The sequence below is a fragment of the Lutra lutra genome, chromosome 5, assembly GCF_902655055.1.
Source record: "Lutra lutra chromosome 5, mLutLut1.2, whole genome shotgun sequence".
Lineage (NCBI taxonomy): Eukaryota > Metazoa > Chordata > Mammalia > Carnivora > Mustelidae > Lutra > Lutra lutra.
This window is the reverse complement of record NC_062282.1, coordinates 159,291,286-159,316,817: the sequence shown is the minus strand read 5'-3', so window position 1 is coordinate 159,316,817 and position 25,532 is coordinate 159,291,286. Positions and strand designations below refer to the sequence as shown.

Below are 25,532 nucleotides of genomic sequence, written 5' to 3'. Positions count from 1 at the left end.
TTTAAGAAGGATGTAGTGGGGGTGCCTGGGTGGCTCGGTGGGTTAAAGCCTCTTCCTTCAGCTCGGGTCATGATCCCGGGGTCCTGGGATCGAGCCCCGCATCGAGCTCTCTGCTTAGCAGGAAGCCTGCTTCCTCCTCCCTCTCTGCCTGCTTGTGATCTCTATCAAATAAATAAATAAATAAAATCTTTAAAATTAAATTCTCTCTCTCCCTTTCCCCTGCTCTTTCTAAAAAAAAAAAAAAGAAAAGAAAAAGAAAAAAAAAAGAAGGATGTAGTGTCCTTCTGTATTTCTCACTACAGTCTTTGTTTAAAATCTAATTTATCTGGTATGAGAATGGCTACCCCGGCCTTCTTTTGAGTCCCATTGGCATGAAAGATGCTTCCCTTTTCTCACGTGGAAAAGGAAGGCTGGACCCAGGGGAGAAACAGCCAGTCTCTGCCCTAGAGGGAGGCATATCAAATCATGGGCCTAGGATGCTGGGTCCAAGGTGGCAGCTTTGGGAGGAAGTCAGGGGACCAGCGGTGAGAGCTGCCTGGTGATTGGCCACATGAGAGAGTTAACACTGAGTACCACTTGATGACTGGTCAGGGAAAGGAGGAAGGGGACAGCTGTCTGGCGATTGACCAGAGTGAGAAAGACCCCAGGTGAGATGACTGGTGATTGGTCAGGGGCACTCTGGTGACTTAAAGGTCCCGATGCAGGCAGTTACAAAAATCAGTTGCCCAGTGCTCCAAAGAGAGGGAGTGAGGGGGTTCCAACTTGCCTTCCCTCCCCATGCCACTGGCATCTGACTTCACACACAACAAGGAGCAGCCCCCAAAATCCCTCAGAGAGTCATACATGCCAGCCCACTTCCCGTCTCTAATCCTATGGTTTCCAAACCAGAACCCCTGCCTATAAAATGATGACCCACACAGAGAGCCACTGACACCTCTGTGCCTTTGCAGACCCTCCATGCGGCAAAGGCCCCTTGCCAACCCCACTACCCACCCCCCTACACCCACCCTCATGCATCATGGGAGTCCAGTCCCAGGTTTTTCTTTGCTGTTCCCAGAGGACTCCTCTGCCTGTGGAACTCAGCATCCCTGTCTGGTCCAGGTGAGCTGGCTGGAAGTGTCAACCACAAGTCCCTATGAACCACACCTCATGTTGCCTTCCAAGAATATGAGCCCAGAAGTTGCAGACAGTGCACTGGACTCAGGAAACTCACTGCCTCCTTCCAACTCATTATTACCATGTTCTTGTCTCCCAAGTTGTGTCCCAATTGCCAGAGAGGGAAGAACTGGCCCCATAGGTCCTCCTGTGCCAAGACATTCATTGACTCTGTAAGACACATGGAAGGTCAAGATATGGAACACAAAGAACAACCCAAACGCAGAAAAGTGGGACATCTGTACAGATACATGAGAAATTTGAGATTAGTACCCATGCACAAATCCCCCTCTCCAGTAGAGGACCCATGTGTGGGGTGGTCTGTGAAGGTAAAGGTTGTTCCCTTTGTTGGGGACTTACTCCCAAATATCAATAGTTCATAGCTGTATGCCAAGATGTGGCTGGGACTTGTAGCCATTCAGAGTGCAGTACCCACACTGGGTCACTGTGCTCAGGTGCTGGTGGTTCCATGGCTTGCAGTCTTCTAGCCTGGGTCTGACTTCAGCCTGATGTCCTTGTAACATATCAGTTGGTGATATTTTATCTTTTGGGGAGTTATCTCCTGATTAGCAAAAGATGTCAAAACCAAAGACAAGAGAAAGACCAGCACATTGAGAGCTGTCCACAGGAATCTAAGCCATATATAGAACTTTAAGAGAATTGGATAGAAAGCTCAAATTCATATAAACAGCTTTTAACACAAACAAAACAGTAATAAATAACTGTCATAGAAAGAGTATAAGCTAAAGAATTCTTTCAAAGTGTTTGTGGAAGAATAACAAAGGTAAAAATAAAAACTGCTTTTCACTTGATATACAAGGACAAGATTGGAAGACGTTGCCTACCAGAGCTCCATCAACATGGCCCAGCATGAAGAGGGAAATGGGAGATGGAAGGAGACCCCAGGCCCTGGGTACACAGGAATCCTAGGCTGAGTTCCTTCAGCCTGAGGAAAAGTCTTCCCTATTGGAAGGGGAGGAGGGGGTGGAGGTGTCAGGGACAGGCTGAGATTCCGGAGACTCATAGCTTCTTTGTCCAAATTTGGGGCATCCTGGTTTTGCCTTCCAGCCTACATTTTCAAAGGGGAGAGGTCATCACACATGCCCACCCCAGGAGGAAATGGGAGGGAAGCTGGGCTGCTGTGTGGGTCACCTCCTGGAGTGGAGGTGGCATGAGTTTCAGGATGTCTATCAGCTTTAAAAAAAACACAGTTTTATTTAAATGCAGAAGGAGAGTTTCTGGGTCTTTGTGATGCACATCTCAAGAGCATACTCACCATGGCACCACACTAGTCACTGCATTCTCCAGATAGTGGGCAGGGGTCTCCATGGCTCTGAGAAAGTGGCTGTCAACCCAAGGAAGCTGACAGCACAACCTTCCCATTATAGTCAACATTGTTCACTGAAACTGACTTCTCTAGACCTCAAGGTCACACACTGAGGTGGTTGCCAATCTAACAAAAAGTAAATGGAAGTAGAGTTTCGATACACAGGTATTTCTACCTAGACCACTTTGGACCTGAGAACTCACAGACTTTGTGGGAAAACTTGGCTCCAAACTTTGGCCATTTAAAGTCTTTGTTTGCAACAAGAACATTCACTTTCCATTGGCCAAATCAAGTCATACAGTCAAGCCAATTCATTTAAAAAAAGGTAAATTATGGTCCGTTGGGAAAGCCATGACCAGGAAGGGAAGATGAAAAAATGGTGATACATAATATATTTTATTTTACTTTCCTAGCTTATAATCCCCTAAACAGAAGGGTCTTCTTTATTATTTGTTTCCAGTGCCCAGCACCATGCCTGGCATTAGTAAACAAAGCCAAGAAGCTTGAATGAAAGAGTATGATGATGTTTTTTTCTAAACATGGTTATGGTTCTAATTCTTTAATTTTGTATCCAGAAGGATTTAGGTTTGAATCCAAGCATCCTAGTCTGTAGTTCACGATTTTTGGCAGTAATATAAATAATAGTAAAATTAAGGACAGACGGTATTTCTTGAGGGTTTAATGTGCACCAGAAATACTACTAAGGGTTTTAGGCTTGCAATATCATTTCAATCTTCAAACACATTAATGAGGTATGCATTGCTGTCTCCATGTTATAGATCAGGTGACTGAGAAACAGAGAGGTTTGGTAATGTATTCAATGTCACACAGCTAGGAGGAGGTGGAGCTATGATGAGAATCCCAGGCCTAGTAAGCTCTATAGACTCCTTTTATGCAATATGCTATAGTACCCTTACATGCTAAGGTAAGACCTACCAATGTCAATTTCCTCTCTTTAAAATAGGGATAAACAAGAGTATAACCACTCTGTAGAATTGTTTCCATGTTCACAGAAAAGTCCTCTATCAGTTGCCTGACTCAGTGAAGCTTATACTCTGACCACTCAGCAACTATTATATCCATCTATCCTTTTCCATTTCATGTCTGACTCCTGCTGCCAGATTGATGGAAACTTTATTCGGGATGTGTTTGTTGTTCATAAGCCACAGTTAAATCTACACTACTCAACCAGTATGTCCCTCCTGGGCCCTCTACTGAATTTTTTTCCAAAATTGAACCATTAGCAGTGGATTTCTAAAACCCTTGGGAAGACCGTCCCAGTGGATCAGCATTTCTTTGCTGCTAAGGTATTTATGACCCTTGATGGATTCTGGATTCTGAAGTTAGCCTCCGAACCGAAGATGATTAGTCCCACTGAAGATGATTTATAGAGGAGGCTTGAGCCAGGCATGTTCAGGTATCAGTTGAGTAGGTGGAGATAAAGCAAGCAAGTGGCAAGGGTAAAGTTGCCAGAGTGAGGTGCGAAACCTAGGAGCAGGGAAGTCTTCTCAAACTGCTCAGAAATGTCAGAAATTGAGAGTGGGAGGAGCAGTTTGTCTGCCAAATCAAAGGAAAATTATTTTGGAGAGCACAGTGTTGGATGAGAACAGAGGGAAACATTATGAGCACTTACTGTATTCCAGGCTCTTTAGACATGTAAGGCTATTGGATCCTGAAATAACATTAATATTCTATAGTCAGGAAATGGGGCCACTGAGAAGTGAAATAACTTGAGGAAGATTATAAAGGTAAGATTCCAAGATGGGAACCTAACTTACCTCACCTAAGGTGAGAACTGAACTCACCTCCATAGACACACAAAATGTACACCTATTTATAGGTGTATCTACACCTTCTGAAGTAGAACTGAGGGCAGACTGAACAACTTCTATACAACAGGAGACAGAGAGACAGAGACATCATAACAGAGAAACTACCACTTAGTAGCCTGCCAACTGCAGTGGGAGGGATAATTCTGGGGGTTGTAAACTGATTCATCTGCCCTGTGGTACATAAAAGAAGCTGAAGTTCAGAAAGCAGCTAGAAGGTGAAGTATCCACCCCAAGAGCCCCGCACCCCACCATGGGGTGGGGCTGGTGTTGGATATCTTTCTGTGTCGAGATGCTGGCTCACATTCCCCTCCTTTTTTATAGTATTGACAGAAGCAGAGTCTGAAAAGCCTATACAGTTTACTACCTTGCTGTGTCAGCCCACTCTAGAACCTGCTGTGCCAACAAGGCAGCCCCAACATGGTGCACACTGGGACGACCCTAGGAAGCATTCATTACACTTCCAGACATCCCACCAAGGTGACACAGGTGCTAATCTACCCAGAACACTCTATGCCTGCAGGCTCCAGCTTGCAGGGTACCCCCGCACAGATGGCTATGTGACCTTCTTGTTCATCTCTGGTTCCATTACACCTGCACTGATAAAGAGCTCCCTATGTGGAAAGCCCAGGACCCACAGCCTGCACTCTGTCAGGACACTCACAGTGCTAAAGACCCTGGGACACCCTAGCTTTCACCCACTTGAGCTTCAACCATTCTGCTAGGTCATCATATGCACAGTGTATAAACCCCAATCCTGAATTAACCTCAGCTACAGTTACTTTCCCAAAAAGCCTGTGATGCCAGCTTATACCCACTTCAATGCCAGCTAATCTGCCTGTGTGCCTCAGTATGTAGAGTACCAGGACCCACAGTTCCAGGTAATATCCACTTCAGTTTTTGTGTCCTGCTAGTGACATGGGATCACAGAATAAGTAAAAACAAACAAAAACAAAGACCCATTTATATGCTGCCTAAAAGAGACTCACTTCAGGACAAAAGATGCATACAGACTGAAAGTGAAAATATGGAAATAGATATTCCATGCACATGGAAGAGAAAGAAAAAAAAAACTTTGGATATATATATATATATATATATATATATATATATATATATATATTTCAGACAGCACAGACTTAAAAAAAAAAAAAAAGACTTTAACAAGAGGCAAAGAAGGACGTTATATAACGACAGAAGGGTCAATCCAAGAAGAAAATATACAAACTCTATGTATCTATAAAGTCAACCCTCAAGCACCTAAATTCATAAAGTAAATCTTAACAAACATGAAGGGAGAAAGTGAGAACAATGCAACAACACTAGAGGACTTTAAAACCCAACATACACCAGTGGATTGAACACTCCATCAGAAAACCAATAAGAAACAGATCTCAGATGACGTGTTCAACCAAAAGGACCTATAGATATAGACAAAGCATCCATTAAAAAACACCAGAATATACCTGCTTTTCAAGTGCATGCAGAACATTCACCAGGATTAAAAAAAAATCCCCTGGTTAGATCACATGTTAGGCCACAAAAGAAGTCTCACTAAACTTAAAATTGAAATCATATGCATCTTTTCCAACCACAACAGTATGAAAGAAGATATCAATTAAGAAAAAAAAAATGGGAAGCACCCACTTACTTTACTTATAAATAAATAATTAGAAGAAAGAAAACCAACAATGCCCAAGGTGAATATAAGTAAGGAAATGATAATGATGAGGTAGTAATAAATGAAAACATGTTAAACAGGAAAAAAAAGAAAGAAAGAAAAATCAATGAAACCAGGGCAGGTTCATTGTAAAGATAAACAAAATTGACAAACCCTTACCCAGAATCATCAAGAAAACAAGAGAGAGCCCAGTAAGTAAAATCAGAGCCTGAGATGCGCACACACACCAAACCCTCCCCTGAGACAGGTGCACTAATGCCCTGAGCCCAGTAAGTAAAATCAGAAATAAATGTAGGGGAGTAACAACTGACACAACAGAAATACAAATAATTATAAGAGAATATTATAAAATATTTTATGCCAAGAAATTGTACAAATTAGAGGAAATGGATAAGTCAAGCAATCTACATATTTAATGCAATCCCTATCAAAATACCTACAAAATTTTTCACAGAGCTAGAATAAATAATCCTAAAATTTGTGGGAACCCAAAAGACTCCAAATAGTCAAAGAAACCTTGAGAAGTAACAAATCTTGAGATATTGCACTACTGGGTATTTACCCCAAGGATACAGATGTCGTGAAAAGAAGGACCATCTATACCCCAATGTTTATAGCAGCAATGGCCACGGTTGCCAAACTGTGGAAAGAACCAAGATGCCCTTCAATGGACGAATGGATAAGGAAGATGTGGTCCATATACACTATGGAGTATTATGCCTCCATCAGAAAGGATGCATACCCAAATTTTGTAGCAACATGGACGGTACTGGAAGAGATTATGCTGAGTGAAATAAGTCAAGCAGAGAAAGTCAATTATCATATGGTTTTACTTATTTGTGGAATATAACAAATAGCATGGAAGACATGGGGAGTTAGGAGAAGGGAGTTGGGGGAAATTGGAAGGGGAGGTGAACAATGAGAGACTACGGACTCTGAAAAACAATCTGAAGGGTTTGAAGAGGTGGGGGTGTGGGAGGTTGGGGGAACCAGTTGGTGGTATTAGAGAGACAGATTGCATGGAGCACTGGGTGTGGTACAAAAACAATGAATTTATATGCTGCCTAAAAGAGACTTTTTATGTTGAAAATAAATTTAAAAATTATTAATAAAAAAAATCTTGAGGTATCATGTACCCTTATTTTAAGCTGCCCTAATTAAGTTGTAGTCATGAAAATAGTACGGGGCTCATAAAAAAATTAGACTTATAGATCAGTGGAACACAATAGAGAACCAAGAAGAAACTCAAGCTTATAGAGTCAATTAATCTAACTAGGTAGGGAGAGTATATAGTGAGGAAAAGACAGTCTCTTCAACACATGATGCTTAGAAACCTGGATAGTGACATGTAGAAGAACGAAACTGGGGTACTTTCTTACCCCACATGCAAAAATAAAATCACGTGGATAACACAACCAAATGTGAGGCATTAAAGCATAAAATCCTCAGAAGAGGCGAGGGACAAGATGACGGGGATGTAGGAGGAGGCGCCATTTCAACCTGTACCCTAAAGTGAGCTGATTACCTACCAAAAGAACTCCGATCACCCATGAAATCAGCCTGAGATCAGAATTCTACACGCCTGGATCTCTACAGGGGCAGAAGACGCCAGTGGGCAGGTAAAGCGGGGTGGGAACGTCTGACTGATATTGGAAGATAAACAAAAGGGGGAGGGAGCCACCAGAGGTGACCTATTGGAAAGTAATACTCCAATACGAGAGTGCCCTGCGTCTGGGGACCAGCATTAATTTGGATACTGGTTGAAAGCACTCAAAGAGAGCAAAGGATCACGGGTGGGAAAGTGTGGAAATCGGGGCAGCTAGAGACAGGGGCTTAAGTCCCCAGACCCAGGACAGCCTCCCCTGGCACTGAGCCAGAGAGAGTTCGGTGGAGAAAGCAGGTCTGGGTCCCTGAGCCTCCAGCCCACCTGAGAATGCATGGAGTCTGGCTCCTGTGAGGGGCTGGGAGCCTCGCCAGATAGCAGAACACGAGCCATGGTAACAGAGCCTGAGACACACGCGCCCCTCACCCTCCACTGAGAGAGGTGCGCGAAGGCCCAGCCTGGCACTCTCAGACCCGTGCCATTGTATCAAAGCCTGAGATGCGCACACACACCAAACCCTCCCCTGAGACAGGTGCACTAATGCCCAGCCTGGTGCTCTTGGACCCTCGCCATTGTACCAGAGCCTGAGACATGCAAGCAACCCACACCCTCCCCTGAGAGAGGTGCACGCAAGCCCAGTGCTCTTAGACCCAAAAGACCAGGCACTCCCAGCCCAGGCCAGTGGGAAAATCTCAGTGTGCAATCACTGCTTGGAACCTCTCTGGGGGTCTGGAGCTGCCCAGACAGCCACTGCTGCCGTGGTTTTGGGTACAAGCAGAAGATCCTGCGTCCCCAGGGACCATGACTTGGAATCTGCTCTGCCAGCAGCCAAGGGGGAATTTATATGGGCTCCGTAGCACCCACAGAGGAGCAGACTGAGGCTTCTCTCTGAGATGGAGGTCAGGGTGCAGTTTGCTTTCCTCTAAACCTATAAAAACCATGAAAAGTGGTAAAGGGGAGAGAAAAAAAAAGTGAACGAACATAAAAACCTCCAGAGAACAAAAGCCTGAAAAAACCGGTTTTCTCAGAGCCCACCCTCTTGAGGGGGGCAGGAGGATTTAACTCAGGGAACATCATTGACTAAAAACCCACGTGGTAGGCCTCTCTCCCAGAAAACCAACAAGGAAAGAAAAAAAAAAAAAGACTACAAGAGTACAACCAACACTATTTCATAGGATAACTTTTATTTTTAACTCATTCTCACTATTCTGGTTCATTTTTTTTATATATATATAGATAATTTTTTAACCTATTTACCACCACAGTGAGATGTCCAGTACATCAAATTCCATAATAACCTTCTAACCTGAACTTTTTGATACATACACCTGTGTTTTACTTTTGCATTTCTAGTTTTTTTTTAATTTCTTAAAAATCTTAGTTCAATTTAGTCTAGTTTATTCCTTTTTTATTTTTATTTTCTAATATTCAAATAGAGTTAAATATCAAGGTAATCCCCTTTCCCCAATCAATGCTACCCCTATAGGTAAACCAAATTTTAATCCCCCTTTATCTTAGGAAAGTTGAGTCCTTTAACAAAAATATCAAGATACATCCAGGAAGAAAAAACAACCTTCCTTGCCCACACTGAGAATTTATAACTACTCTCCAAACTTTTTCTTTCGCCAGTGTTTCTGTGTTTTTGTGTTTTTCCTGATAGTATATAAATCTTATACTTGGGGTTCTTTTTGACGAGGTTCTTCCTTTATTTGCTTATATATATAGATATTTTTTTCTCTTCTCATATACTTTTATCAGTCTTCCTGTTTGTCAGTTTTGTTTGTATACTTCATAAATATTAACTTGGGGCCCTTTTGGGCTGAACCTTCTATTTCATCTTCCCCTTTATTCCTGTCTCTCCCTCTCTCTCTCTTTTTTTTAAATTTTTCTTATCTTTTTTCTCTTGTTTGGGTGGGGAATCCTGATTGCTCAGAAGCGTTCCAGGGTACACCATAACTGCACCATGGTCAATACATCCAGCTACATCCATTCAGTCATCTCTCACCAAAATGCCTAGGAGGAGGAATGCCTAACAGAAGAAAAATACAGAGGATGGGCCTTCTGCAACAGAGCTAACAGCTATCAACATAGACAATAAGTTGGAAAGATAATTCAGGCTAACAATCATCCAGGCAATAGCTATGTTGGAGAAAGCCATGGAAGAACAAACATAATTGATTAAGGCTCAACTCAAAGCCACCAGGGATGATGTTCACAGTGTTAAGACAGAACTGAAAGCTACCAGGGATGAGGTTCACAAAGCTCTCAATGAGTTCCAATGTAATCTAAATTCTCTCAAAGCTAGGGTAACTGAGACAGAACATAGAATTAGTTATCTGGAGGACAAACAGAGTGAAAGGATCAGGAGGAAGCATGAAACAAACAGCTTAGAGGTCACAAAAACAGAATCAGGGAAATAAAAGAAGCCATGAAATTTTCCAAAGTCAGAATTATTGGAATCCCTGAAGGGGAGGAGAAAGAAGTCTAGAAGATATATTGGAAAAAGTTCTTCATAAAAATTTTCCCAATCTCAAGAATGGAACCAGTGTTCATGTACTCGAGGCCGAACGGTCTCAAACCAAGATTATGGATTCAAAAAAAAAAAAAAAAAAAAAAAAAAAAAAAAAAACCAAAAAGGCACCTAATAGTCCAATTGAGGAATCATAATTGTAGATACAATCTCTTGAAAGCCGCTACGACAAAGAGGCTCCTTACTTACAGAGGAAAACCCATCAGAATAACGTCAGACCTGTCCACAGAGACCTGGCAAGCCAGAAAGGGCTGGAAAGATATATTCAGGGCACTAAAGGAGAAGAACATGCAGCCAAGAATACTTTATCCAGCAAGACTGAGATTCAAAATGGATGGAGAGATAAAGAGTTTCCAAGACAGGCAAGGCTTAAAAGACTATGCAACCACCAAGCCGACACTGCAGGAAATATTAAGGGGGGTCCTATAAAAGAGGAAAAATCCTAAGAATAGCCTTGAACAGAAATATAGAGACAATCTACAGAAAGAAAGACTTCAAAGTAAAACGATGTCAATAAAAACGTATCTGTCAATAATCACTCTCAATGTGAATGGCCTAAATGCCCCCATCAAATGACACAGGGTTGCAGAATGGATAAAACAACAGGACCCATCCATATGTTGTTTACAAGAGACCCATTTTGAACCTAAAGATACACCCAGACTAAATTGAAGGTATGGAGAAGCATTTTTCATGCCAGTGGGCCTCAAAGGAAGGCCAGAGTAACGATTCTTATATCAGACAAATTAGATTTTAAACTAAAGACTGTAGTCAGAGATGCAGAAGGAGACTACATAATTCTTAAAGGGACTACCCACCAAGATGACCTAACAATTGTAAATATCTATGCCCCCAATATGGGAGCAGCCAATTACATAAGAAAATTGTTAATCAAGATAAAGACTCATATTGATATGAATACATTAATCCTAGGAGATCTTAATATACCTCTCTCAGAAATAGACAGATCATCAAAGCAGAAAATCAATAAAGAAACAAGAGCATTGAATGACATCTAGGAACAGAAGGACCTCATAGATTATACAGAACATTCCACCCTAAAACAACAGAACACTCATTCTTCTCAAGTGCACATGGAACCTTCTCAAGAATAGACCACATACTGGGTCACAAATCAGGATTTAACTGATACCAAAAGACTGAGATGATTCCCTGCATATTCTCAGACCACAATGCTTTGAAACTGGAGCTCAGTCACAAGGAAAAGATCGGAAGGAACACGAACACCTGGAAGCTAAAGACCACCTTGCTTAAGGATGCTTGGATCAACCAGGAGATCAAAGAAGAACTGAAACAATTCATGGAAACCAATGAGAATGAAGACACTTCAGTCCAAAACTTATGGGATACAGCAAAGGCGGTCCTAAGGGGGAAATACATAGCCATCCAAGCCTCCCTCAAAAAAATTGAAAAATCCAAAACACACCAGCTGTTTCTACACCTTAAAGAACTGGAGAATCAACAACAAATTAAACCAACTCCACATATAAGAAGGGAAATAATCAAGATTAGAGCAGAGATCAATGAGGTAGAAAACAGAGATACAGTAGAGCATATCAATGAAACTAGAAGCTGGTTTTTTGAAAGAATCGATAAGATTGATAAACCGTTGGCGACACTAATCCAAAGGAAAAGAAAGAAAGCTCAAATTGATAAAATTATGAATGAGGAAGGAGTCAAGATGGCGGAGAAGTAGCAGGCTGAGACTACTTCGGGTAGTGGGAGATCAGCTAAATAGCTTATCTAAAGATTGCAAACACCTACAAATCCAACGGGAGATTGAAGAGAAGAAGAACAGCAATTCCAGAAACAGAAAATCAACCACTTTCTGCAAGGTAGGACTGGCGGAGAAATGAATCCAAAGCGACGGGAAGATAGACCGCGGGGGGAGGGGCCGGCTCCCAGCGAGCGGCGGAACAACGGAGCAAAATCAGGACTTTTAAAAGTCTGTTCCGCTGAGGGACATCGCTCCAGAGGCTTAACTGGGATGAAGCACAGGCGGGGTCAGCGCGGCCTCAGGTCCCACAGGGTCGCAGAAGGATCGGGGGTGTCTGAGTGTCGCAGAGCTTACCGGTATTAGAACGGGGAAGCCAGCTGCAGAGACAGAGCTGAGGAGTGACTCTCAGCTCGGGGTTGCCTTGAACCGGTCGCAGGCTCGGTCAGCTCGGAGCGTGGCCGGAGGCCAGGGTGGCGGGAGTCAATGGGAGTTGTTCTCTGAGGGCGCACTGAGGAGTGGGGCCCCGGGCTCTCGGCTACTCCGGGCCGGAGACCAGGAGGCCGCCATCTTCATTCCCGTCCTCTGGAACTCTACGGAAAGCGCTCAGGGAACAAAAGCTCCCGAAAGCGAACCCGAGCGGATTACTCAGCGCGGCCCCGGGTAAGGGCGGTGCAACTCTGCCTGGGGCAAAGACCCTTGAGAATCACTACAACAGGCCCCTCCCCCAGAAGATCAACGGGAAACCCAGCCAGGACCAAGTTCACCTACCAAGGAGAGCGGCGGAATTCCAGAGGAGAAGAAAGCAAAGCACGGAACTCATGGCTTTCTCCCCATGATTTTTTAGCCATGCAGTTAATTTAACTTTTTTTTCTTTTTCAATTTTTTTTTCTTTTTCTCTTCTTCTGCTGAATTTTTTTTAACTTTTACCGTTTTCTTTTTTTAACGTTTTTTAAATAGTTTATCTAATATATATATATTTTTCCTCTTTTTATATTTTTTCTTTATCGGCTTCCTTTTTTTAAATAGTTTCTTTTTTTTTTCTTTCTTTCTGAACCCCTTTTTATCCCCTTTCTCCTCCCTCACAATTCGGGATCTCTTCTGATTTGGCTAAAGCATATTTTCCTGGGGTTGTTGCCACCCTTTTAGTACTTTACTTGCTCCTTCATAAACTCTTATCTGGACAAAATGACAAGGCGGAAAAATTCACAACAAAAAAAAGAACAAGAGGCAGTCCCAAAGGCTAGGGACCTAATCAATACAGACATTGGTAATACGTCAGATATAGAGTTCAGAATGATGATTCTCAAGGTTCTAGCCGGGCTTGAAAAAGGCATGGAAGATATTAAAGCAACCATCTCAGGAGATATAAAAGCCCTTTCTGGAGAAATAAAAGAACTAAAATCTAACCAAGTTGAAATCAAAAAAGCTATTAATGAGGTGCAATAAAAAATGGAGGCTCTCACTGCTAGGATAAATGAGGCAGAAGAAAGAATTAGCGATATAGAAGACCAAATGACAGAGAATAAAGAAGCTGAGCAAAAGAGGGACAAACAGCTACTGAACCACGAGGGGAGAATTCGAGAGATAAGTGACACCATAAGATGAAACAACATTAGAATAATTGGGATTCCAGAAGAAGAGGAAACAGAGAGGGGAGCAGAAGGTATATTGGAGAGAATTATTGGAGAGAATTTCCCCAATATGGCAAAGGGAACAAGCATCAAAATCCAGGAGGTTCAGAGAACCCCCCTCAAAATCAATAAGAATAGGTCCACACCCCGTCACCTAATAGTAAAATTGACAAGTCTTAGTGACAAAGAAAAGATCCTGAAAGCAGCCCGGGAAAAGAAGTCTGTAACGTACAATGGTAAAAATATTAGATTGGCAGCAGACTTATCTACAGAGACCTGGCAGGCCAGAAAGAGCTGGCATGATATATTCAGAGTACTAAATGAGAAAAACATGCAGCCAAGAATACTATATCCAGCTAGGCTATCATTGAAAATAGACGGAGAGATTAAAAGCTTCCAGGACAAACAAAAACTGAAAGAATTTGCAAATACCAAACCAGCTCTACAGGAAATATTGAAAGGGGTCCTCTAAGCAAAGAGAGACCCTAAAAGTAGTAGATCAGAAAGAAACAGAGACAATATACAATAACAGTCACCTTACAGGCAATACAATGGCACTAAATTCATATCTCTCAATACATACCCTGAATGTTAATGGGCTAAATGCCCCAATCAAAAGACACAGGTTATCAGAATGGATAAAAAAACAAAACCCATCTATATGTTGCCTACAAGAAACTCATCTTAAACCCGAAGACACCTCCAGGTTTAAAGTGAGGGGGTGGAAAAGAATTTACCATGCTAATGGACATCAGAAGAAAGCAGGAGTGGCAATCCTTATATCAGATCAATTAGATTTTAAGCCAAAGACTATAATAAGAGATGAGGAAGGACACTATATCATACTCAAAGGAACTGTCCAACAAGAAGATGTAACAATTTTAAATATCTATGCCCCTAACGTGGGAGTAGCCAACTATATAACCAATTAATAACAAAATCAAAGAAACACATCGACAATAATACAATAATAGTAGGGGATTTTAACACTCCCCTCACTGAAATGGACAGATCATCCAAGCAAAAGATCAACAAGGAAATCAAGGCCTTAAATGACACACTGGACCAGATGGACATCACAGATATATTCAGAACATTTCATCCCAAAGCAACAGAATACACATTCTTCTCTAGTGCACATGGAACATTCTCCAGAATAGATCACATTCTTGGTCCTAAATCAAGTCTCAACCGGTATCAAAAGATTGGGTTCATTCCCTGCCTATTTTCAGACCACAATGCTCTAAAGCTAGAACTCAATCACAAGAGGAAATTTGGAAAGAACCCAAATACATGGAGACTAAACAGCATCCTTCTAAAGAATGAATGGGTCAACCAGGAAATTAAAGAAGAACTGAATAGATTCATGGAAACAAATGATAATGAAAACACAACGGTTCAGAATTTGTGGGACACAACAAAGGCAGTCCTGAGAGGAAAATACATAGCGGTACAAGCCTTTCTCAAGAAACAAGAAAGGTCTCAGGTACACAACCTAACCCTACACCTAAAGGAGCTGGAGAAAGAACAAGAAAGAAACCCTAAACCCAGCAGGAGAAGAGAAATCATAAAGATCAGAGCAGAAATCAATGAAATAGAAACCAAAAAAACAATAGAACAAATCAACAAAACTAGGAGCTGGTTCTTTGAAAGAATTAATAAGATTGATAAACCCCTGGCCAGACTTATCAAAAAGAAAAGAGAAAGGACCCAAATAAATAAAATCATGAATGAAAGAGGAGAGATCACAACGAACACCAAAGAAATACAGACAATTATAAGAACATATATGAGCAACTCTACGCCAACAAATTTGACAATCTGGAAGAAATGGATGCATTCCTAGAGACATATAAACTACCACAACTGAACCAGGAAGAAATAGAAAGCCTGAACAGACCCATAACCAGTAAGGAGATTGAAACAGTCATCAAAAATTTCCAAACAAACAAAAGCCCAGGGCCAGACGGCTTCCCGGGGGAATTCTACCAAACATTTAAGGAAGAACTAATTCCTATTCTCCTGAAACTGTTCCAAAAAATAGAAATAGAAGGAAAACTTCCAAACTCATTTTATGAGGCCAGCATCACCTTGATCCCAAAACCAGACAAGGATCCCAACAAAAAAGAGAACTACAGACCAATATCCTTGATGAACACAGATGCAAAAATTCTCACCAAAATACTAGCCAATAGGATTCAACAGTACATTAAAAGGATTATTCACCACGACCAAGTGGGATTTATTCCAGGGCTGCAAGGCTGGTTCAACATCCACAAATCAATCAATGTGATACAACACATTAATAAAAGAAAGAACAAGAACCATATGATACTCTCCATAGATGCTGAAAAAGCATTTGACAAAGTACAGCATCCCTTCCTGATCAAAACTCTTCAAAGTGTAGGGATAGACGGCACATACGTCAATATTATCAAAGCCATCTATGAAAAACCCACCGCAAATATAATTCTCAATGGAGAACAACTGAAAGCTTTTCCGTAAGGTCAGGAACACAGCAGGGATGTCCATTATCACCACTGCTATTCAACATAGTACTAGAAGTCCTAGCCTCAGCAATCAGACAACAAAAGGAAATTAAAGGCATCCAAATCGGCAAAGAAGAAGTCAAACTATCACTCTTTGCAGATGATATGATACTCTATGTGGAAAACCCAAAAGACTCCACTCCAAAACTGCTAGAACTTGTACAGGAATTCAGTAAAGTGTCAGGATATAAAATCAATGCACAGAAATCAGTTGCATTTCTCTACACCAAAAACAAGACAGAAGAAAGAGAAATTAAGGAATCCATCCCATTTACAATTGCACCCAAAACTATAAGATACCTAGGAATAAACCTAACCAAAGAGACTAAGAATCTATACTCAGAAAACTATAAAGTACTCATGAAAGAAATTGAGGAAGACACAAAGAAATGGAAAAATGTTCCATGCTCCTGGATTGAAAGAATAAATATTGTGAAAATGTCTATGCTACCTAAAGCAATCTACACATTTAATGCAATTCCTATCAAAGTACCATCCTTTTTTTTCAAAGAAATGGAACAAATAATCCTAAAATTTATATGGAACCAGAAAAGATCTCGAATAGCCAAAGGAATGTTGAAAAAGAAAGCCAAAGTTGGTGGCATCACAATTCCGGACTTCAAGCTCTATTACAAAGCTGTCATTATCAAGACAGCATGGTACTGGCACAAAACAGACACATAGATCAATGGAACAGAATAGAGACCCCAGAAATAGACCCTCAACTCTATGGTCAACTCATCTTCGACAAAGCAGGAAAGAATGTCCAATGGAAAAAGACAGCCTCTTCAATAAATGGTGTTGGGAAAATTGGACAGCCACATGCAGAAAAATGAAATTGGATCATTTCCTTACACCACACACGAAAATAGACTCAAAATGGATGAAGGATGGGGAGGGTATGTGCTATGGTGAGTGTTGTGAAGTGTGTAAACCTGGCGATTTGCAGACCTGTACCCCTGGGGATAAAAATATATGTTTATAAAGCTGTAAAAAAAAAAAAAAAAGAAAAAGAAAAAAAGAAAGGCGAATACCCAAGTTTTGTAGCAACATGGACGGGACTGGAAGAGATGATGCTGAGTGAAATAAGTCAAGCAGAGACAGTCAATTATCATATGGTTTCACTTATTTGTGGAGCATAACAAATAGCATGGAGGACAAGGGGAGATGGAGAGGAGAAGGGAGTTGAGGGAAATTGGAAGGGGAGGTGAACCATGAGAGACTAGGACTCTGAAAAACGATCTGAGAATTTTGAAGGGGTGGGGGGTGGGAGGTTGGGGGCACCAGGTGGTGGGTATTGTAGAGGGCACAGATTGCATGGAGCACTGGGTGTGGTGTAAAAATAATGAATACTGTTATTCTGAAAAAATAAAAAAAATTAAAAAAAATAAAAAAAATTGATAAAATTATGAATGAAACGGGAGAGATCACAACTATCACCAAGGAAGTAGAAACAGTCATCAGAAGTTAATATCAACAGTTATATGCCAATAAGCTAAGCAACCTAGATGAAATGGATGCATTCCTGGAAAACTATAAACTCCCAAAATTGAACCAGGAAGAATTTGACAACCTGAATAGACTGATATCTAGTAATGAGATTGAAGCTGTGATCAAAAACCTCCCAAAAAACAAGAACCCAGGACCTGATGGATTCCTTGGGGAATTCTACCAAACTTTCAAAGAAGAAATAACACCTATTGTCCTGAAGATGTTTCAAAAAATTGAAGCAGAAGGAAAACTTCCAGACTCTTTCTATGAAGCCAGCATTACCCCGATCCCCAAAACAGACAAAGGCCCTACCAAAAAGGAGAATTCCAGACCAATATCACTGATGAATATAGATGCTAAAATTCTCAATAAGATCCTAGCAAACAGTATCCAACAGTACATTAAAAAGATTATCCACCATGACCAGGTGGGATTCATCCCTGGTCACAAGGATGGTTCAACATTCGCAAATCAAACAATGTGATAGAACAAATTAATAAGAAAAGAGAGAAGAACCACATGGTCCTCTCAATTGATGCAGAAAAAGCACTTGACAAAATCCAGCATCCATTCCTGATTAAAATGCTTCAAAGTATAGGGATAGAGGGAACATTCTTGAACTTCATAAAATCTACCTATGAAAGACCCACAGCAAATATCATCCTCAATGGGAAAAATCTTGCAGCCTTCCCATTGTGATCAGGAACACGACAAGGATGCCTACTCTCACCACTCTTGTTCAACATAGTATTAGAAGTCCTAGCAACAGCAATCAGACAACAAAGAGAAATAAACGGTATCCAAATTGGTAATAAAGAAGTCAAACTCTCTCTCTTCACAAATGACATGATTCTCTATATGGAAAGCCCAAAAAACTTCACCCCCAAACTACTAAAACTCATACAAGAATTCAGCAACGTGTCAGGATACAAATCAATGTACAGAAATCAGTGGCTTTCTTATACACTAACAATGAAAATACAGAAAGGGAAATTAGAGAATCGATTCCATTTACTATAGCACCAAGAACCATAAGATACCTGAAAATAAACCTAACCAAAGCGGTAAAGGTTCTGTATTCAAGGAACTACAGAACACTCATGAAAGAAATTGAAGAAGACACAAAAAGATGGAAGACCATTCCATGCTCTTGGATCGGAAGAATAAACATTGTTAAAATGTCTATCCATTATCTATGGATAATCCATATCCATTAGATCTGTGGGAGAAGACATTGTCTTTGGGTCTTTTCTTTGTTGGGAGTTCCTCCTTCTAGTCATTCTGTTCAGTTATGGTTGAAAAGATGTACAGCTGAAAATACTGCAATTGTACTGCAATCCAGGCAAGGTGCACTGATCAAAAATCTCCCAAAAAAGGAGTTCAGGGCCCGATGAAGTGATTCTCCAGTTCTATCAAACTGATAGAATTCAAATTGATAGAATTCCCCAGGGAATTCTCCAGTTCTTTAAGGTGTAGAAACAGCTGGTGTGTTTTGGATTTTTCAATTTTTCAATTGAATTCCCTGGGGAGTTCTATCAAACATTCAAAGAAGAAATAATACTGATTCTCCTGAAGCTGTTTAAAAAAACAGAATCAGAAGGAAAACTTCAAGACTCTTTCTATGAGGCCAGCATCACATTGATCCCCAAACCAAGCAAAGACCCCATCGAGAAGGAGAATATCAGACCAATACCCCTGATAAATATGGATGCCACAATTGTAAAACAAGCTTCTAGTTAATAGGATCCCACAATACATTAAAAAGATTATCCATAGCAACAAGGTGAGATTTATCCCTAGTGCAAGTGTGCTTCAACATTCACAGATCAATGTGATAGAACACATAAATAGAAGAGAAAAGAACCACATGGTCCTCTCAATAGATACAGAAAAAAAAAAAAAAAAACATTTGACAAAATACAGTATCCTTTCCTGATTAAAACTCTTCAAAGTATAAGGATAGAGGGAACATTCCTCAACTTCATAAACTCCTTCTATGAAAAACACAACGCAAATATCATTCTCAATGGGGAAAAACTGAGAGCATTCTGATTGAGATAAGGAACCATGACAAGGATGCCCACTCTCAACACTATTGTTCACAAAAGTACTAGAAATCCTAGCAATAGCAGATAACAGAAAGAAATAAATGTATTCAAATTGGCAAAGAAGAAGTCAAACACTCTCTCTTCACAGATGACATAACGTATGTGTAAAGCCCAAAAGACTCTATCCCAAATTACTAGAATTCATATAGCAGTTCAGTAATGTGGAAGGATACAAAATCAATGCATGGAAATCAGTTGATTTCTTATACACTAAAAATATAACTGTAGAAAGATAGATTAGAGAATAAATTCCATTTACAACAACACCAAAAACCATAAGATACCTTGGAATAAACCTAAACAAAGAGGTAAAAGATCTATAATCTAGGAATTACAAAACACTAATGAAAGAAATTGAAGAATACACAAAAAGATGGAAAAACATTCCATGTGCATGATAGAAAGAATAAATATTTTTAAAATGTCTATGCTCCTCAAAGCAATCTATACATTCAACGCCATCCCAATAAAAAAATGCCATTGGCATTTTTCATTGTGCTCAAGCAAAAATCCTAAAATTTGTATGGAACAAGAAAAGACCCTAAATCACCATGGAAAAGTTGAAAAAGAAAAACAAAGCTGGGGGTATCATGTTGCCTGATTTCAAGCTTTATTGCAAAGCTGTGATCACCAAGACAGCATGGTACTTGTACAATAACGGACATATAGATCAATGGAACAGAATAGAAAGCCCAGATATGGACCATCAACTCTATTGTCAAATAATCTTCAACAAAGCATGGGGAAATATCCAGTGGATTAAAGAAAGTCTTTTCAAGAAGTGGAGCTGGGGGGAGACAAGATGGCGGGGAACCAGGAGGAGGCGCCATTTCAACCTGTACCCTAAAGTGAATTAATTGCCTACCAAAAAACTCTGATCACCCATGAAATCAGCCTGAGATCAGAATTTTACAGTCTGGGTCTCTACGGGAACAGAAGATGCCAGTGGGCAGGTAAAGTGGAGTGGGAACCTCGGACTGATATTGGAAGACAAACAAGGGGGAGGGAGCCACCAGCGGTGACCCATTGGAAAGTAATACCTCAATTCAAGAGTGCCCTGCATCTGTCGACCAGCATTAACTTGCAGTCTGGTTGAAAGCACTCAAAAAGAGCAAAGGATCATGGGGGGAAATTGTGGAAATCAGGGCAGTTAGGGACAGGGTTTTAAGTCCCCAGACCCAGGACAGCCACCCCTGGCACTGAGCCAGAGAGAGTGCGGCAGAGAAACCAGGCCTTGGACCCTGAGCTGCCAGCGCGCCTGAGAGCCTGTGGGGTCCCATGAGGGGCTGGGAGCCTTGCCAGCTGGCAGAAGCATAGCCTTTTTGCAGTCTACACACCTGCGCCATGCCATGCTATCAGAGCCTGAGACAAGCGGGCCCCACACCCTCCCCTGAGAGAGGTGTGTGCAAGCCTGGCACTCTCAGACCCAGAAAGGCCAGACACTCCCGGCCCAGGCAAGCGGGAAAGTCTCAGTGTGCGATCACTGCTTCAAACTTCTCTGGCAGTCCAGAGCTGCCCAGATAGCTGCTGCTGTTGTGGTTTTGGGTACAAGCAGGAGTTCCTGTGTCCCCACGGACTGTGACACAGAACTTGTTCTGCCAGCAGCCAGGGGGGATCATATGTGCTCTGCTGCACCCAGAGGGGAACCAACTGAGGCTTCTCTCTGAGAGGGAGGTCTGAGTGCAGTTTGCTTTACTCTAAACCTCCAAAAACCATCAAAAGCTATCAAAGCGAGACAAACAAACAAACAAACAAACAGAAAAAAAAAAACAAAACAAAACATAAAAACCTCCAGAGAACAAAAGCCTGAAAAACCAGTTTCCTCAGAACCCACCCCCTTGAGAGGGGCGGGAGTACTTAACTCAGGAACATTGCCTGAAAACCCACGTAGCAGGCCCGTCCAGCAGAAAGCCAACCGGGGGTCGGGGGGAAGACGACAAGAGGACAACCACCACTACTTCATAGATACAACTTTTATTTTTAACTCATTCCCACTATTCTGGTTCATCTTTTTTTTTTTTTAAGATTTTATTTATTTGACAGACAGAGATCACAATTAGGCAGAGAGGCAGGCAGAGAGAGAGGAAGGGAAGCAGGCTCCCTGCTGAGCAGAGAGCCCAAAGTGGGACTCGATCCCAGGACCCTGAGATCATGACCTGAGCCGAAGGCAGCGGCTTAACCCACTGAGCCACCCAGGCGCCCCCTGGTTCATCTTTTTAATATAGATAATTTTTTAACATATTTACCATCACAGTGAGATGTCCAGTACATCAAATTCCATAATAACAATTTAACCTGAACTTTTTGATACATACACCTGTGTTTTTCTTTTGCTTTTCTATTTTTATATATTTATTTTAAATTTTAGTTTAGTTTAGTTTATTCTTTTTTTAGTTTTATTTTTTAACATTCATATAGAGTTAAACTTCAAGGTAATCCCCTTTCCCCAATCAATGTATCCCTATAGGTAAACCACATTTTAATCTCCCTTTATCTTAGGAAACTTGAGTCTTTAACAAAGATATAAAGATATATCCAGGAAGAATCAAAATAACCTTCCTCCCCACACTGAGAATTTATAACGATTCTCCCATTTTTTTTTTTTTTTCTGCCAGTGTTTCTGTGTATTTGTGTTTGTCCTACTAGTACAAAGATCTTATTAGGGGTTCTTTTTGAGGAGGATCTTTTTTTTTTTTTTTTTTTTTTTTTTTTTTTTTTTTTTTGCTTGTATATATATATTTTTTTTCTTCTCTTCTCATATAGTTTTAACACTCTTTTCTTGTCTGTTTTTGTTTGTATACGTCATAAATCTTAGCTTGGGGCCCAATTGGGCTGAGCCTTCACTTTTATCTTTCTTTTTTTTTCCTTTCTCTCTCTGTCTCTCTTCTCTTTTTTTTCTCTTTTTCTTTTCTTTTTTCTCTCTTTCTTTTTTCTTTCATTTGGGTGGGGACTCCTGATTGCTCAGAAGCGTTCCAGGGTGCACCTTGACTGCACCACGGTAGATACATCCAGCTACATCCATTCAGCACCTTGCACCAAAATGACTAGGAGGAGGAATGCCCAACAGAAGAAAAATACAGAGGATGGGCCTTCTGCAAAAGAGCTAATGGCTATCGACATATACAATATGTCAGAAAGGGAATTCAGGTTAACAATTATTCAGGCAATAGCTAGGTTGGAAAAAGCCATGGATGACAATATGGAATTGATTAGGGCAGAAATGAAAGCCACCGGGGATGATGTTCACAATGCTCTCAATGAATTCCAAACTAATCTAAATTCTTTAAAAGCTAGGGTAACTGAGACAGAAAATAAGTGATTTGGTGGACAAACAGATAGAGAGAAAGGATCAGGAGGAAGCCTGGAACAAATAGCTTAGGAGCCACATAAACAGAATCAGGGAAATAAATGATGCCATGAAATGTTCCAACATCAGAATTATTGGAATCCCTGAAGGGGAGGAGAAAGAAAGAAGGCTAGAAGTATAGTGGAACAAGTTCTCCATGAAAATTTTCCCAATCTGGTGAATGGAACCAACGTTCATGTACTAGAGGCAGAACTGTCTCCACCCAAGATTATAGATTCTCGAAAGTCCTCGAGACAACTAATAGTAAGAATGAAGAATTATAATTGTAAGCAGGCCTACTTGAAGGCAGCTAGGACAAAGAGCTCCTTAAGTACAGAGGAAAGCCCATCAGCATAACATCAGTCCTGTCCACAGAGACCTGGCAAGTCAGAAACGGCTGGCAAGATATATTCAGGACAATAAATGAGAAGAACATGCGGCCAAAAATACTTTATCCAGCAAGACAGACATTCAAAATGGATGGAGAGATAAAGAGTTTCCAAGACCAGCAAGGCTTAAAAGAGTATGGGACCACCAAGCCGACACTGCAGTAAATATTAAGGGGAGTTCTATAAAAGATGGAAAATCCTAAAAATGGCATTGAACAGAAATATAGAGGCAATCTACAGAAAGAAAGACTTCAAAGGTAACACGATGTCAATAAAAGCATATCTATGAGGGGCGCCTGGGTGGCTCAGTGGATTAAGCCGCTGCCTTCGGCTCAGGTCATGATTTCAGGGTCCTGGGATCGAGCCCCGCATCGGGCTCTCTGCTCAGCCGGGAGCCTGCTTCCTCCTCTCTCTCTGCCTGCCTCTCTGCCTGCTTGCGATCTCTCTCTGTCAAATAAATAAATAAAATCTTTAAAAAAAATAAAAATAAAAATAAAAGCATATCTATGAATAATCACGCTCAATGTGAAAGGCTTAAATACATCCATTAAATGGCACACGGTTGCAGATTGGATAAAATGACAGGACCCATCCATGTATTGTCTACAACAGACCCATTTTGAACCTAAGTATACACCCAGACCGAAGGTGAAGGGATGGAGAAGCATCTTTCATACCAATGGGCCTCAAAAGAAGGCCAGAATAGCGTTTCTCATATCAGATAAATTAGATTTTAAACTAAAGACTGGAGTCAGAGATACAGAAGGACACTACATAATACTTAAAGGGACTATCCACTAAGATGATCTACCAGTTGTAAATATCTATGCCCCCAATGTGGGAGCCACCAATTACACAAGAAAACTGTTAATCAAGACAAAGAGTTATATTGACATGAATACATTAACAGTAGGAGATCTTAACACGCCTCTCTCAGTAATAGACAGATCATCCAAGAAGAATATCAATAAAGAAACAAGAGAAATGAATGACACATTGGACCAGATGGGCCTCATAGATATATACAGATCATTTCACCCTAAGCAACAGAATACTCATTCTTCTCAAGTGCACATGGAACCTGCTCAAGAACAGACCACATACTGTGTCACAAATCACAACTCAACCGATACCAAAAGACTGAGATTATTCCCTGCATATTCTCAGATCACAATGCTTTGAAACTGGAGCTCAATCACAAGGAAAAGTTTGGAAGGAACTCAAACACCTGGAAGCTAAAGACCACCTTGCTTTAGAATGCTTGGATCAACCAGTAGATCAAAGAAGAACTTAAACAATTCATGGAAACCAATGAGAATGAAGACACTTTGGTCCAAACCTATGGGATACAGCAAATGCAGTCCTAAGGGGGAGATACATAGCCATCCAAGCCTCCCTCAAAAAAAAATTTTTTTTTTGAAAAATCCACAACACAACAGCTGTCTCTACACCTTAAAGAACTGGGAAATCAACAACAAATTAAACCAACTCCACACACAAGAAAGCAAATAATCATGATTAGAGCAGAGATCAATGAGGTAGAAACCAGAGATACAGTAGAACGTATCAATGCAACTAGAAGCTGGTTTTTTTTTTTTTTGGAAGAACCAATAAGATGATAAACCATTGGCCACACTAATCCAAAAGAAAAGAGAGAAAGCTCAAATTAATAAAATTATGAATGAAAAGCGAGAGATCACAACTAAAACCAAGGATAGAAACAATCATCAGAAGTTATTATCAACAGTTATATGCCAATAAGCTAAGCAACCTAGGTGAAATGGATGCATTCCTGGAAAACTATAAACTCCCAAAATTGAACCAGGAAGAAATTGACAACCTGAATAGACTGATATCTAGTAACGAGATTGAAGCAATGATCAAAAACCTCCCAAAAAACAAGAGCCCAGGATCTGACAGATTACCTGGAGGATTCTACCAAAAATTCAAAGAGGAAATAAAACCTATTCTCCTGAAGCTGTTTCAAAAAATTGAAGCAGAAGGAAACCTTCCAGACTCTTTTCATGAAGCCAGCATTACCTTAATCCCCAAACCAGGAAAAGACACCACCAAAAAGGAGAATTTCATACCAAAAGCACTGATGAATATCGATGCTAAGATTCTCCACAAGATCCTAGTAAACAGGATCCAACAG

At 40.8% G+C, this 25,532-nt stretch overlaps 1 pseudogene; it reads left to right on the top strand.

Annotated features, from left to right (window-relative positions):
• The first annotated feature begins 579 nt into the window (after positions 1-579).
• The window catches only part of LOC125101275 (5'-AMP-activated protein kinase subunit gamma-2-like), a 29,993-nt pseudogene continuing 5,040 nt past the window's right edge, over positions 580-25,532 (top strand).